General features: G+C 37.3%; 1 protein-coding gene across 5 annotated transcripts in view; it reads right to left on the bottom strand.

Annotated features, from left to right (window-relative positions):
- EXOC6B (exocyst complex component 6B) overlaps positions 1 to 16540 on the bottom strand; it is a 690744-nt gene that overhangs the window by 477572 nt on the left and 196632 nt on the right. The gene's annotated exons all lie outside the window — the stretch shown is intronic.

The raw sequence follows: 16540 nt of genomic DNA, 5'->3' as shown, positions 1-16540 counted from the left end.
GCCAAGATCATGCCATTGCGCTCCAGTGCAATGACTCCAGAGCAAGACTCTGTCTCAAAAAAAAAAAAAAAAAAAAAAAAAAGACTTGTCAAGGTCATGAAAAACCAGGAAAGATTTAGAAACCATCACAGACCTAAACAGACTGACAAGACATGATAATTAAATAATGTGCTACCCTGGAATGGATCCTGAAACAAAAAGAAGACATTAGTAGAAAAACTGGTGAAATACAAATAAATCTAGACTTTAGTTAGTAGTGATGTGCCAGTACTAGTTTCTTTGTTTTGACAAATGCAAATGTAAGATGTTAACAATATGGGAACTGGTTGAGGAGGATACAAGGACACTTCATATTATCTCTGAAACTTTTCTGTGAATCTAAAATTTCTTCCCCCAAATTATAGTTGCATAAATAAATAAATAAATAAATAGTCTAACTAAACATTTAACAGTAGGAGAGTTGGTAAACAAACTAAAGTACAACTACATCATGGGACATAGTTCTGAAGCTGTCAGAAATAAAGAAATTATAATTATATGACAAAAGTTTATTTTATATAACATTTTAAATGTAAAAATCAGAATTAAAAACCATATGCATAGTATGATCTAAATCTTATAAAATGTACATATACAACTATACTGACAAAAATGCATAGAAAGAGGAATATAAATTAAACAATAAATATTTCACATTTAAAATTATCATCTTGGGGCCAGGCATGGTGGCTCACACCTGTAATCCCAGCACTTTGGAAGGCTGAGGTGGGTGGATCACTTGAGGCCAGGAGTTCGAGACCAGCCTGGGCAACATGGCAAAAACTGTCTCTACTAAAAATTTAAAAATTAGCCAGGCATGGAGAAGCACACCTGTAGTCCCAGCTACTCAGAAGGCTGAGACACGAGAATGGTTTGAGCCCAGGAGACAGAGGTTGCAGTGAGCTGAGATCACGCCACTGCACTCCAGCCTGGGCGACTGAGCGAGACTGCGTCTCAAAAAGAAAAAGAAAAAAAATTAAAACTAAAAATAAAAATAAAAAAAATAAAAATAAAAATCATCTCTTGGTGCACCAAGTATGATAAACACTACTGTGCCTTAGCAGCAAAAACTTCAATTCTATGATTCTCCTTTGAAGTTTCTATAAAGGTAGTATCCTAAATGAGGCAGATGCTGGTCTTTGCCTATCCATTATCAATTCCCTCCTTCTCCCTAATTCCAATCTTGCTAGAAGTGGCAGTGCGTTCAAGTAAAAAGCTCACATTTTGAAATGTATACAAAAGTCATCAGGTGAGGTTTCTAAGAATGCTCTTCAAAAGGGGAAAGACTTAACTCAGCTTCTGCTTCTTGTTTTCTCCTTTTCTTCTTGCTAGAGGTAGAACCACCATCTTAAAATTATGGGAGGATAAAGCATCGGGTTAAAAGCTACAACTGGATTTGGGTGTCTGAGCAGAAAGACAGAAGAGGCCTGGGACCCAATTAGCATCATACTGCTGCTTCATCAGCCCTAGATGACTGCCTGCCTCCCCATACTTCCTTATAAGAGAAAAATAAACTCCATATTTTTTTAAGCCCCACTGTTTCAAGTTTTCTCTTCTAAGCACATGTATACATTCCAAACATTACAGAACTGATGTCTATACTCAAAAAGTTTCTTATTGGGTGTCTTTAAAGAACTAAATACATTTTTAAGAAAGTCATGCAGCTCGCTCAGTAGCATTTGGTATTTTTTTAAGCTGCAACAAATGTCAGCTTCAATTTTTCCTGGGATGTGTGAGACAGGAACCATTGCATCATTATATGGGTGTACAAAGTCTAAGGATAAACAACTGAAGAGATTTTAATGATGATAAAATCAGAGTTAAATATTTCAATGTATTTTTTGACTTAATGATCAGTGTTCATATAACAACATTTTATTAAGCAGGCATTTGCTAGGCGGAGTTCACTTGGACTGAAAAAAGTAATAAAACAAGATCTTGTCTTCAAACAGGGTCGTAATCATCCTTTAAATGTTTGTAGACTATCTTAACAAAATAAAACAAGAATGGAAACAAAAACTGTTTTCACTTTTTTTAAGGCTGTACTCAGTTATAATAAAAAACAACAATAAAAAACTGGGGGGAAAACTCCAATGCCCAAATAAGAAAGCTAATTGAGTTGATGAGAAATATTATATATTCATTAAAATAATATAGAGACTGTGAAAATGCAATAAAAAGCCCAAAAACTTTAAACAAAAATACAGAACAAAAATAATATGCATAGACTCTTATAGTTATACAAAAACAAAGTATAACTTAAACAAGGTCATAAATCTAAAATAAGGAATGGTTTACCATTTTTTTCTTTATATTTCACCAAATAGGACTTAATATCAAATGATAAAACAGATTATGAAACTAGCAACATATATATTGAAATCTTCTCACTGCAAAATACCCGAAATACTGGATAAACAGAAAAACACTTGAATTTCATATCTAAGCATGCATGGAAGCAAAAAAAAACATCTAAAAGGTCCAAAATTAGAGGATCGTGGAGAAAAAATGTCTTAGTGGCCTATAGCTGAGGTCAGGAAACTATGGCCCACAAGCCAAATCTGGCCTGTAGTCAGTAACCTAAGAATAGTTTTTAAATCTTTAAATGATCGAAAATAAAAAAGTTGTCTTGACAAATGAAAATTCTATGAAATTCAAATTTCAGTATATAAAAATATTTTTTTTTTTGCAACACAGCCATGTTCATTCGTGTTAGTATTATCTACAGCTGCTTTCCACAAACCACAAAAGCACAGTTGGATAGTGGTAACAGAGACTATATGATCTGTAAAGTCTAAAACATTCTCTATCTGGCCCTTTATGGAAAAATGGTTTGTCAACCCCTTGGCCTAGAGCTTCATTTTTAATGAATACACAAAGGGAATAGGAAATAGAGCCTCTGGCTTATATAAGGCAAGGGATCACCTGGAAATGCTGTTACAAAGGCACTAACAACAAAACGACTAGACATTTAATAGAAAATGAACTAGAGAATATATATCCCACAAAATTATAGTGTACAGACACGTGACTGCTTTGACAATGACTCTTCATGAAACAGAGGCAGGGCAGGGAACCAGGAGATAAAGAGGGGAATTTCCTTAAGGATTTATGGACACTGAACAGCCTGTATATGGATTTAGAGCTCAAGAAACACTAAGTTAAGAATTTAATTTAAATTAGACTCAAGTAATCAGTGGTCCCCACCTCCCAATCACCTGACTGATGCTAATACAAATTTTCTCAGAAGGACCATAGCATCAACAAATAAACTTCCAAATAAACTTTGGAACTTCCAAGTAATAACAACAACAAATCATAAGAGCAATTAATTCTATTTCTAGTAATGGAGAGCTAGGTTACTCAAACTAGCACTTCTGCTTAAAACAAGTAAAAATGTTAGCTAAAATATTCAAAACATAAAGTCAAAAGCACTGAAATGCTAATAAACTACTGCAGAACCACAAAGACAAATTCTAAGAGAAAGCTCATACCCAAAGAAGTAGGGAGAATACTAAAACACTAAAGACAATCCTGAACTGAGGGCATTTGCCAATTACAATCCAGAAAGAGGAGTTCACTTTGGAGCTTGAAAAGAGGAAGGCAGAAAGGAAAACTCAACTCCATCCAAGATGATCCTCAGGAGTCTTATAAGAAATTCCCTCCCACACAGAGCTCCAACAGACTACACCATAGAAGTAAGAATATACCATAACTAAATCTCCAACTAGAGAGGAATGCAAGGAAGCTTCCCTTGGTGCAGAGCATAACAAAATATTTTAAATGGGGGAGGGAGGAGGTAAGGAAAGAAAAACAAAAACAAGATGCTGGAAAAGCTGTGCTCATATCTAAGACTTCATAAGGTTGTACTAGAGATAAAGACCATCTAATATTAAGATTCAGACATCTAATAACAAAGCTTCAATATAAATAAAACAAAAAGTGAGAGTAAGCACACTGATATAATATACATATCAACTATTATGTAAATCATTTGATATATCAAATCATACTATGCAACTTTCAGGTCATGAATCTTGCTTTACTATTTCTCATTTCTAGGACTACGCCATCTTCAAAAGTCCATCTTCAGTTTGTTAGAAGGAAAATTTCAGATGAATTAAAATTAACAGAGTTCGACTGAGCAAAGAACAAATTGCATATCGGTCTATCCCTCAGAACCAGAATAGGTTCAGAGCTACTCGGGGGCTGTCACATGGTCGAATAACATTTATGGTCAGAAAAAAGAGAGTGACATACAGTAAACAGAATTGACTGTAACACATTAATCATGTGTTTGTGGTAATGCTGATATTTAAAAAAAAAAAAAAACCCACTGTGCAGTCAGGCACATAAAAGTAAAGCACAAACAATTATGTGTAGTATGCAATGTTTAATAATTATAATAAAGAACCATGTTACTGGTTAATGTATGTACTATACTTTTTATCATTATTTTAGAGTATAGTCCTACTTATTTATAAAAATTAGTTAACTGTAAAACAGCCTCAGGCAAGTCCTTCAGGAGGTATTCCAGAAGAGGGCATGGTTATTACAGAAGACACCATACATGTTATTTCCTCAAAGACCTTCCAGTGAAACAAAATGTGAATGTAGAAAACAGCAATATTGATGATCCTGACCCTGTATAGGCCCATACTAATATACATGTTTGTGTGTTAGGTTTTTAAAATTTTAAAATGTAAACCAAAATAAATGCAAATTTTAAAAATAGAAAAAAGCTTATAAAATAGCATATAAAAATACCTTTATACAGCTATACAAAATGTTTAAGTAGTATTAGAAAAGAGTCAAAATCTATATGTTGAAAACTAGAAGACACCCATGAAACAAGTTGAAGAAGATACGAATAAAACATATCCCATGTTCGTGGGTTAATATTGTTAAAATGGACATACTACCCAAAGTGACCTATAGATCTAATGCAGTCTGTATCAAAATACCAATGACATTCTTCACAAAAATAGGAAAAAAAATTCTGAAATTCATATAAGAGCAAAAAAAGACCCTAATAGTCAAAGCAAACCTGAGCAAAAAGAAGAAAAGCTGGAGACATGACACTACCTAACTTCAAAATACACTACTAAGCTATAGTAACCAAACGAGCAGAGTATGTGCATAAAAACAAATACACAGACTACTGGACCAGAACAGAGAGCCCAGAAATAAATTCACATAACTACAGTGTATTAGTCTGCTTTCACATGCTGATAAAGACATACCCAAGATGGGCAATTTACAAAAGAGGTTTAATGGACTTACAATTTCACGTGGCTGGGGAGGCTTCACATTCATTGCAGAAGGCAAGAAGGAACAAGTCACGTCTTACATGGACGGCAGCAGGCAAAGAGAGAGCTTGTGCAGGGAAGCTCTAGTTTTTAAAAACCATCAGATCCTGTGAGACTTACTCACTATCAAGAGAACAGCATGGGAAAGACCCACCTCCATGATTCAATTATTTCCCACTGGGTCCCTCCCACAACACATGGGAATTATGGAAGCTACAAGATGAAGATCTGGGTGGGGACACAGAGCCAAACCATATCACTACCCAGGCCCCTCCCAAATTTCATGTCTTCACATTTCAAAACCAATCATGCCTTCCCAACAGTCTCTCAAAGTCTTTACTCATTTCAGCATCAACTCAAAATTCCACTGTCCAAAATCTCATCTGAGACAAGGCAAGTCCCTCCTGCCTATGAACCTGTAAAATCAAAAGCAAGTTAGTTACTTCCTAGATACAATGGGGGTACAGGAACTGGGTAAATACAGCCATTCCAAATGAGAGAAATTGGCCAAAACAAGGAGGCTACAGACTCCATGCAAATCCAAAATCCAGTGGGCCAATCAAATCTTAAGTTCCAAAATGATCTCCTTTGACTCCATGTCTCACATCCAGGTCATGCTAATGCCAGAAGTGGGCTCCCACAGCCTTGAGCAGCTCCACCCCTGTGGCTTTGCAGGGTATAGCCCCCCTTTTAGCTGCTTTCACAGGCTGATGTTGAGTGCCTGTGGCTTTTCCAGGAGCGTGGTGCAAGCTGTGGGTGGATCCACAGTTCTGGGGTCTAGAGGATGGTGGCCCTCTTTTCACAGCTCCACTAGGTGGTGCTCCAGTAGGGACTCTGTGTAGGGGCTCTGACCCCACATTTCCTTTCCACACTGTCCTAGCAGAGGTTCTCCATGAGGGACCCACCCCTACAGCAAACTTCTGCCTGGGCATCCAGGTATTTCCATACATTCTCTGAAATCTAGGCAGAGGTCCCCAAACCTCATTTTTTTTTTTTAATTGAGATAGGAGTCTCGCTCTGTCACCCAGGCTGGAGTGCAGTGGTGCGATCTCAGCTCACTGAAACCTCCACCACCCAGGTTCAAGCAATTATCCTGCCTCCACCTCCAGATTACAGGCACCCACCACACCATGCCCTGCTAATTTTTGTATTTTTTGTAGAGATGGGGTTTCAACAGGGTGGCCACACTGGTCTCCAACTCCCAACCTCAAGTGATCAGCCTGTCTTGGCCTCCCAAAGTGCTAGGATTACAGCCTTGAGCCACCGTGCCTGGCCAAGACCCTGTAGAGTTCTGATCTTTACTACAGACTCTCAACAGATGGTTCAACAAGTTTTACAGGAATAATACAAAAAAGAATTCATGAGAGACTATTTCTGTCTCTCATGAATTGATGTTGAAATTTATTTCATGAGAGAATTCATGAGAGACACTATTTCTGTCTCTCATGAATTAATCTTGAAATTTACCTAAACTTACTGCTCCTAGAAAAGAGGAAAGATTAAGAAATTCCTTCGGCCAGGTGCAGTGGTTCACACCTGTAATCCCAGCACTTTGGAAGATAGAGGCAGGTGGATCACCTGAGGTCAGGAGTTCAAGACCAGCCTGGCCAACATGGTGAAACCCTGTCTCTACTAAAAATACAAATATTAGCCAAGCATGGTGGTGGGTGCCTGTAATCTCAGCGACTTGGGAGGCTGAGACAGGAGAATCGCTTGAACCCAGGAGGCGGAGGTTGCAGTGAGCCAAAACCACACCATTGCACTCCAGCCTGGGTGACAAGAGTGAAATTCCATCTCGAAAAAGAAAAGAAAAGAAAAGAAATCCCTTCATACTATTGTGTTCTGAGAAAGAGCTAACCACAAAGGACAATGACATCTTCACTTTCATGTAGCACCCCAAGATTTTCCTTTTTAAGATATTCCTCATCAATGAACATTCTCCCTATTATAGTAGCCTGAATGAAATCATCTGTCTACTGTATTTGTCTTTCACAGCAATTTGTTAGTATCTATTAAAGCATTCCTTATGAGCCAGCAATACCATGTCTATTAAGGAAATATTAACATGAATGGAAAAAAAGATGGATGTGGTACATGTTGCTGCTTGCTTAACCTACATCCATTCCTCTACTCTCATTCCCTTCTTAACCTGAAATTCTCAATCAAGATTTCATCCTCTTCCATTCAATCAAGGTAATTCTGGAAACTAACCCTACTCTCAGCACCCTGCTAAGTACAAAGGTAAGCCCAGCTCCCTACCATACTCATTGGTTCTGACACCCAAGTCTCAGCCAATTAGCAACTGAAATTCCCTTGATAACAGGAACTGATTCAGGAATTAGCATGTGACTTAATCTAGGCCAACCAAATAAAATAGTGTTGCTAATGAACAATTGGAAGAGCAGCTTTGTTGCTCTTAAAGGAAAGCCAATGGAAGAGCTGTTGAATAACAGAAAAGCTCTTCTTGAGGTTGCAGCTATGAAACTGAAAATGTTACAGTTATTCTCCTACCACATGGAAAGCCAGCCTAAGAACAAAAACAGAGAAATACACAGCCAGAGAGAGAGAGAGATTAAATTGGACCCGCTGGATCAAACCAACATAGATCACACCTTCCTGTATGAAACAATGACCTAATCGTTTCCTTTTTTGAATAAAAGAATTTGAGTTGGATTTTCTTAAATTATTTTACTGGCAAAAGCATTATACCTGATTTTTAAAATAAAGATTGTTCATGGCAACATTTCCCATGGACTGTCCACCCATTAAAAAAATGGAAAAAGAGAAAAAAAATTGAGACATTCATAGACAGGATAACATATGAGTAACTTACGATACAGTAGGAAATTAGGGTATTTTAAAAAGAATGAGGAGGAGGGAGAACAGGATGGCAGACAAAAGGCAGCTAGCAAACACTATTCCCAAGAAGAGAGACCAAAGTATGGAACAAACCACCATAATCTGGGCAGATCTTTGAAGAGAAAACATCAAGAGTAGTTGGAGAGTCAGCACCAAAGCAGAGATTGAAGAGGGGGAAATCTGGAAACCTTGCATGGGGTACCTGAATACTAGGGTTAGTTTCATCCCTCTAATGGCTCCTATGAAAATGATAAGTGAGGGGACTGACGGACAGCTCACTCTCACAACAGACCTCTGGGATCCTAGCAACAGGAGACTGCATCCCTGATTGATGTGTGAGCTAGCAGGGGGATCTCCCCAGGGAGCAGGCAGAGATAGGCTTTCAGTGGGAGCTTCTGTGTGCTGGGCAGTTCTGGTGGAGAATGGCCATAGATACCCATCCCCCAGGTCTTCCATATCCCTCTGGGAGGCACTGCCCCAACTGACCTCTGATGAAGAAGAGAGAAAGGTCGGCTTCCCCGCAGGACTGGGGTGCATCCATTCTGCAAGTCCTCCTGCTCACCAACCCAAGCCAGACTGAGGTGCATCTATTCCTCCCAGTCCTTCAAGGAAGCCAGCCTTACTATCTTCTGGGTCAGAGGTCAGTGCCTCCCGGAGGGATATGGGCAGCCTCTGCAGCCCAGGCTGAGTGTGTTGCTATGTCTAAGTAATTTCCCAGTGACCCAGGAGCCACATCAGATCCCCCAGCCCAGCTGGAACCCGACTTCAAGCCACATGATGCAGTGGGGATGTTGCGGGTGGTAGGGGGTGCTGGGGGGCAGGGAAGAGCATCAGGAAGAATGGCTAATAGATGCTTGGCTTAATACATTGGTGATGGGATGATCTGTGCAGCAAACCACCATGACACACATTTACCTATGTAACAAACCTGCACATCCTGTACCTGTACCCCTGAACTTAAAATAAAAATAAAAGAAATTTAAATGTAAGACCTCAAACTATTAAAATGCTAGAAGAAAACCTAGTTAATACCTTTCTCAATATCTGCCTTGGCGAAGAATTTTTGGCTAAGTCCACAAAAACAATTACAACAAAAAACATAAATTGAAAAATGGAAGCAAGTTAAACTAAAGAGCTTCTATACAGCAAAAGAAACCATCAACAAAATAAACAGAAAACCTACAGAATGGAAGAAAATATTCATAAACTATGTATTTGACAAAGGTCTAAAATCCAGGATCTACAAGGAACTCAAATCAACAAGCAAAAGACAAACAACCCTATTAAAAATGGGCAGAGGATATGAACAGACACTTCTCAAAAGAAGAAATATAAGCAACCAACAAAAATGTGAAAAAAATGCTCATCATCACTGATCATCCAAGAAATGCAAATCAAAACCACAATGAGACACCATCTTATACCAGTCAGAATGGCTATTATTTAAAAGTCAAAAAGCAACAGATATGGCAAAGCTATGGAGAAAAGGGAATGCTTATACACTGTTGGTGGATATGTAAATTAGTTGAGCCACTGTGAAAAGCAGTTTGGGATTCTCAAATAACTTATAGTTACCACTGGACACATCAATTCCATTACTGGGTATATGCCCAAAGAAAAATATTTTGATCACTATGCCAAAAGACATATGCACCCGTATGTTCATCGCAGCACTATTCACAATAGTAAATATATGGAATCAATCTAAGTGCCTATCACTGGTGGACTGGATAAAGAAAATGTGGTACATATATATATCATGGAATACTATGAAACCATAAAAAAGAATGAAAACTACCTTTACAGCAACATGGATGGAGCTGGAGGCCATAATCCTAAGCAAATCGATGCAGGAACAGAAAACCAAATACTGCGTGTTCTAACTTATAAGTGGTAGCCAAACACTGAGCATATATGGACGTAAACATGGGAACAATATCCACTGTGGACTACTATGGGGGAAATTAGGGAGGCGGGGGTGGGTTGAAAACCTACCTATCGGGTACTATGCTCACTACCTGGGTAAAATATGCCCATGTAACAAATTTACACATATCCCCTGTATCTAAAATAAAAGTTGAAATTTGAAAGGAAATATATTATATATATACATTTTTTTCCTCTTATAAAAGGGAGGACAGATGAGGTAGCTGAACAACCAAATGTTTACACTTCAAATTGAAACCAATTTAGAATTCTTTTTCTCACATGTACATTAATACAGATGAATCAGTTAAATATAGAATAATCAATAAAATCATGTATGACGATATTAATGAAATTTAACCCCATCTCATCAAAGGAAGAGCTTGGCATCCTGGAAAAGCATTGTCAGATATTTTAATGTGGACCAGTAAATACTAGAAAGACAACTTCTTCAGCATACTTCAAAAAAATGAGGTATTACTCGGCAATTAAAAATAAATTTTTAATGAAGATGTTTATACATTAACTTAAAAAGATGTCCATGCCACAATAAGTGGGGAAAGAAATAACTTTCATTTTTAAAAAAAGAAAGAAAAAATTATACTGGTATAGAAAAAAAGTCTATAACAATATATGTTAAATCATTACAATGATTACCTGTAATATTATAGGATTGGAATGGGAAAAGATTATTTTCATATTATACACATGAAGTTTTTCTAAGTTCATATTTTATAAATAACATTTTAAAAAATTGATGAAGTACAAAAAAAAAAAATACTCTCCTCAGCCCCACCCCAGACCAACTGAATTAGAATCTGCACACAGTAAGATCCACAAATACATGTTTTAAAAGCTACTCAAAATTTAGAATATAGGAAGAACTCATAAATTATTAAGAAAAAGACAAACAACTAAAATGTTTCTATATGAAGTAAAAGAAAGTGAACACTCTGTAAAAGAGGATATCCAGGCTGGGCACGGTGGCTCACGCCTATAATCCCAGCACTTTGGATGGTCAAGGAGGGTGGATGACTTGGGCTCAGGAGTTTGACATGGCGAAACCCCATCTCTACAAAAAATACAAAATTAGCCAGGTGTGGTGGCATACGCCTGTGGTTCCGGCTAGTTTGGAGGCTGAGGTGGGAGGATCACTTAAGCCCAGGAGGCAGAGGTTGCAGTGAGCTGTCATCTTGCCACCGCACTCCAGCCTGGGCGACAGAGCCCAGACCCTGTTTCAAAATAAAAATAAAAAAAGAGGATATCCAAATGGCCAATAAATATATGAAAACATCATTAGTTATTAGGGAAATATACAAATAAAAAACATAATGTCATAAGAAAGGTTAAAATTAATAAGAAAATACCAAGTGTAGTTAGAATATGAAACATCTGGAATTCTCATATTCTGTTGGTAGAATTGTAGATTAGTACAACTACTTTGAAAAACTGATTGGTAGTATCTACTACAGCCAAACATATGCATACCCTAGGATCCAATCAGGATAAAGGTTATGGGGACTGAACTGGAAGGGGGCAAGAGAGGAGCTACTGGGACACTAATAATATTCGGTATCTTGATCTGGGTGCTGGTCAGATGGGCATGTTCACTTTGTAAAAATACATTTAAGCTGTCACTTATTTATAGTTTTGATGTATGGATATAATACTTTTCTTAAAAGTCTATATAGAAATGAAAAAAATCCATTTAAAAAAATATTATCCTGAGCATTCTTCTCTTCTCAGTCTACAGTGGGGTGTTCTCTTCCAAGGTCGTATCTTCATCTATCATATATGCACACTATAGATTTACATATACATACCTCTAACCTAGAACTCTTTTAGAGGGCTAGAGACACACTGGCAAAATCAGTAATGACACTTGTTCAAACAGATATTCTTTATGTATTTGCTCAACATTTATTTAGACACCAGGGTAAATGCTCTATGAGCAAGTACAGAAAAGGACAACAGAAATAGAGCTTAGCATCTTCTCTATTACCCCTATTAAGGTTAGGCCCCAAATTGAAAACCGGAATACAGAAACAATGCCCTTCAACTAACCAATTCTAACTTCCTTAGAGAAAACTGCCAAAGTAATCTATTATTTTAACATTCCCTTTATTATTAGTCACTACCCCCAACTCCACAGATTTATCCAAGTATATCTGCTTCCATGACAGTGCCCTGTCAATGACCCAGCTGACCAGCACCTTAATTAGACTCAACCACTGAGTTATTCAACTGTTCTCTAACCTCAGATTAAATATCTCCTATTCAAAAGATTCAAAATGTTTTACTCTTACAGCCTCCACATCCCCATATTGCCCAAAAGCAACACAACTTTGAAAGTAAGTACTGCTATTCCTATTCTTGTTGTAGCCTTCCCATAAACTCCTTCTATGATAAATGCACAATCCTGCTAGCCAATTCCATACAGGCACCTAGAAGTCAACTTTGATACTGTACCTACAGTTTGTAGCAGTACACATAATGAATGGGCTATCTCCGGTTATAGTCCTATAGCAGATAACAAAAAACTAAATGCTGAAAGACAATTTTAATCTATTTACTGTTTTTAGTCTTCTGAAATGAAACTAAAATAAAGGATGAAGATATGAAGAGCAACTCTATATTTTCTGCCTTCATATCAAAATCAGATCATCTTTTTTTTCTTTCTTTCTTTTTTGGGACAGGGTCTTGCCCTGTCCCCCAGGGTGGAATGCAGTGGCACACACTCCTGGGCTCAAATGATCCGCCCATCTCAGTTTCCCAAGCAACTAGCATGTGCCACCATCCCTGCCTAATTTTCTTTTTTATTTTTTGTAGAGACAGGGGTTTTGCTATATTGCCCAGGCTGGTCTCAAACCCCTGGCATCAAGGTATCCTCCTTCCTGGGCCTCCCAAAGTGTTGGGATTACAGGCGTGAGCCACTGCACCTGGCATAAGTGCTTTTTAAATAAAATACAATGATCTTATTTATAAAAATAAGATGCTCTGATTTTGACCGGGTGCAGTGTCTCACTCCTGTAATCCTGTCAATTTGGGAGGCCAAGACAGGAGGATCATTTGAGACCAGGAATTCAAGATTGCCCTGGGCAACAATATAGCAAGATCTCCACGACAAAAGAATTTTTTAAAATTTAGCCAGGCATAGTGGCACACATCTATAGTACTAGCTACTCAGGAGACTGAGGCAGAAAGATCACTTGAGCCCACAAGTTCAAAGCTGCAGTGGGCTATGACTGCACCACCGCACTCCAGCAGAGATGACAGAGCAAGACCCCTATTTCTTAAAAACAATAACAACAACAATAAAAAGCATTTATATAGTACCTACCACTAGCCAGGTACCATTCTAAGTACATTACACATGTTATATTATTTAATTTTTATATCAAACCTATAAAAGAAGAAAAAGACATCAGTAGGTTAGGTGTTACAAGGTCACATAAATTTTAAGTAACAAAGTTCAGACTTGAAATGGACTGTCTGCCTATAGAGTCCACACAACATTTTATACTCTTCTACCTCCTAATCAATGATAACAGCCTAGCAACCTGTCTTTTCATACCTTTATTTATGCTCAAGAACATATAGAAGTTTTTTTTTGGGGGGGTTGGGTTGTTTTCTTTTGTTTTGCTTTGTTTTGTTTGCAGAGGCAGAATCTCGCTATATTGTTCGGGCTGGTCTCAAGTTCCTAGCCTCAGGTAATCCTCCCACCTGAGCCTCCCAAACTGCTGAGATTACAGGCATGAGCCACCACACCTAGCCTAGAGAGTTTAAAATATATATATATAAAATGAATATATATGTATATGTATATATATATAACTAAAAATATATATATATACCCCTGAAAAAGACTTTCAGTACTGTTTAACATTTTTTCATTTATCAAATTCTAAATGAAACTGAAACAGTCTTTTCATATTTGCCTCTAATTATAGTTAAATACATGTCCAGAACCCTCAAAACAGCTCTGCTACTTTGACTGCTTACCATTCTCTCTCACACAAAATTCATTGCCCAACTCTGGAGAGGGACTGGCCCCCTTTCCTGCCCATAAAGAGGACAAGGAATCATCAGTTTCTAGTTTCCCCTATTGTCCTCATTCCAGCAGATAATGAGAAACTCACAAGTAACACATCTGGAAAGAGAACTTTTTTCCTCCCAAATTTGCTAGCATATGCCACGAAAGGCTCCAGGCCATATCAATTACCTCCAAATTCCTATACTCTTGCCCAAGATCCCAAATGTAATGTATTCTCTTGAGACTGTTGGTCTTTTACTGAATCGTATAAATATCAGAGGATATTCCTATTTTCCTTCTAGTGCTACAAGACCACCACAGTGGATTATTACAAACCTATGTTCAGGAATATCCTCACCTCCAGTTCACATGTGGTCTTCATTTACACTAAACTATGGTTTTCAATTGAACTTACTGTGGTTTTTTACAAAACTATTACTTTTACATGGTTTCAAAGAGACTAAACTTATATGTTCTGGCTATCCTTCAAAGTTTCTAGTAATCTATTCCTTCCTTTTGAATTTACCCTCATTCAGAATTTAACAGCAGCCCTTCCTTTCCCATATCAGGACTTTATATATATAAGTTAAGCAACCTAAAAGCTATGTTTTTCCCCATCTCCCAGAAACCTCACCAAACTCAGAAAAATAATAAAAATTTTTCAAAACCTGTTTTTTCACATAAAAGAATATGAAAAAAATGAAATAAAGATAATCCTCAATTCATTCTTGTAGATGAACTCACATTCAACAATAGAATTGAAAGGCTCTTTCAGCATTCATCTAGCTGTATTTATCAAGAAGAGAAAAAACACTATCTAACAAGATTTCAGTGACTCCTAATGGTATTTAGAGTTCATCCGAAAATAATAAATAGTTGGCATAATAGATCCCAAATCTAAATTGAGAAATATTTTATGATTTAGCCTCATCCAAAGATGTTAGGTTCTAATTTTTAGAGGTATCTTCTCTGGACTTAAATGGGTTATCAGACAAGATGATTTTGGAGTCCTTTCAAACTGTGAGATGCTACGAATTCTCTTATTTGGCTTTCCTTGACCATTCCATCAACAGTTGCCTCTCCCTTTTCTGATCACCTTCACTAGGAACTGCCTAGGATGTTTGTATTTATTTGCTATTTATATGCCATCATGTTAGTTTCTATGTATAATAGTTTTGTCTTCTCAAGTAGATAATAATGACAAAGACAAAATCGTGACCTTTTAATACTTTTTGGTATCTAACTGGCATAATTTATACATACCATTAAGCACTGCCAAGTATGAGAAGGAAGAGCGTTTTCCCTCCCCACTAGGCCAGAATCTACTTAAATGGGAGAAAACCCCTTGTTTTGTTTTTATATTGTTTTTTAATATGTTTGTTAGCCACCTAATATATATTCGGTCTTACGCTGTAGGCTAAAGATTGATCCCTGCTGCACAATGATTATAATTAAGAGGATTCTGGTCTATGCCTTATTAGATAGATAATAGTATTCAGAAGCAACTTTAATTTCTTTTTAATGAGCCTAAATGAGTATTCTATTGCAAAGGGTGGGTGGGTTGAAGATTTATGGAAGAAGGCAATGTATCAGATAAATAACATATGTTTTGTAGTTAGGGAAGGAGAAGCTGATTTCTGAGCTGTTACGAAGATAGAGGATGGGGGTGCAGAATTCCTACACAGACTTTTAGTAAGCAAAATGAAAAATCAGTGTTTTATTTTTCTTTAGCTGTTGTGACTGCTATTCTGCATGCAAAATTGTCCTCTCTTCATCTCTGCTTCTCAGATTACTGAAAGTCAAACCAAATTCCTTCTCTAATTGAGTCTAAGACCTTGCAATTGTACATATTAAAAACACTCTGCATTTCAGCAGTGTTCCCTTTACTGGTGCCACATCAGAGACCATTGCCTGACTGTATAATGACTTGCTGATCATATAGCAGAACGTAATTTAACTACGCTGCACAGATTCTTATGCAACCAGTGTTCCATTCATATAAATCATTCCTGTGATAGGAAAGTTTTTTGGATACAGTTAGTTTCAAGTAAAAAGTATTAAATTTTTAAAGAAAAAATCAGTAAAGTTAATAATAAAAGTTCTTATATGAGTTGGCAATGAAAAGTGTTAATCAGTGTCCATGCATAATTTGGCCACCTTGGATGTATTTACTTTATGGAGCCCTAGCAGAAGGCTATTTTTCTTTCCATGCAATCTCTCTTTTTGGAGAGAAGATGATCTGTGAGTCTCTGGTGCATTAGGTCAAGGTTAGAAAATTAACTCGCAAGAAATTCCTCTATTTCTCATTTTTAGTTATGTTGCCCAGGCAGGACTCAAACTCCTCGGCTCAAACAATCCTCTCACCTCACCCTGC

Source organism: Macaca thibetana, chromosome 13 (assembly GCF_024542745.1).
Source record: "Macaca thibetana thibetana isolate TM-01 chromosome 13, ASM2454274v1, whole genome shotgun sequence".
Lineage (NCBI taxonomy): Eukaryota > Metazoa > Chordata > Mammalia > Primates > Cercopithecidae > Macaca > Macaca thibetana.
The sequence above is the reverse complement of the archived record's forward strand: the minus strand, read 5'-3'. Positions and strand labels throughout refer to the sequence as shown.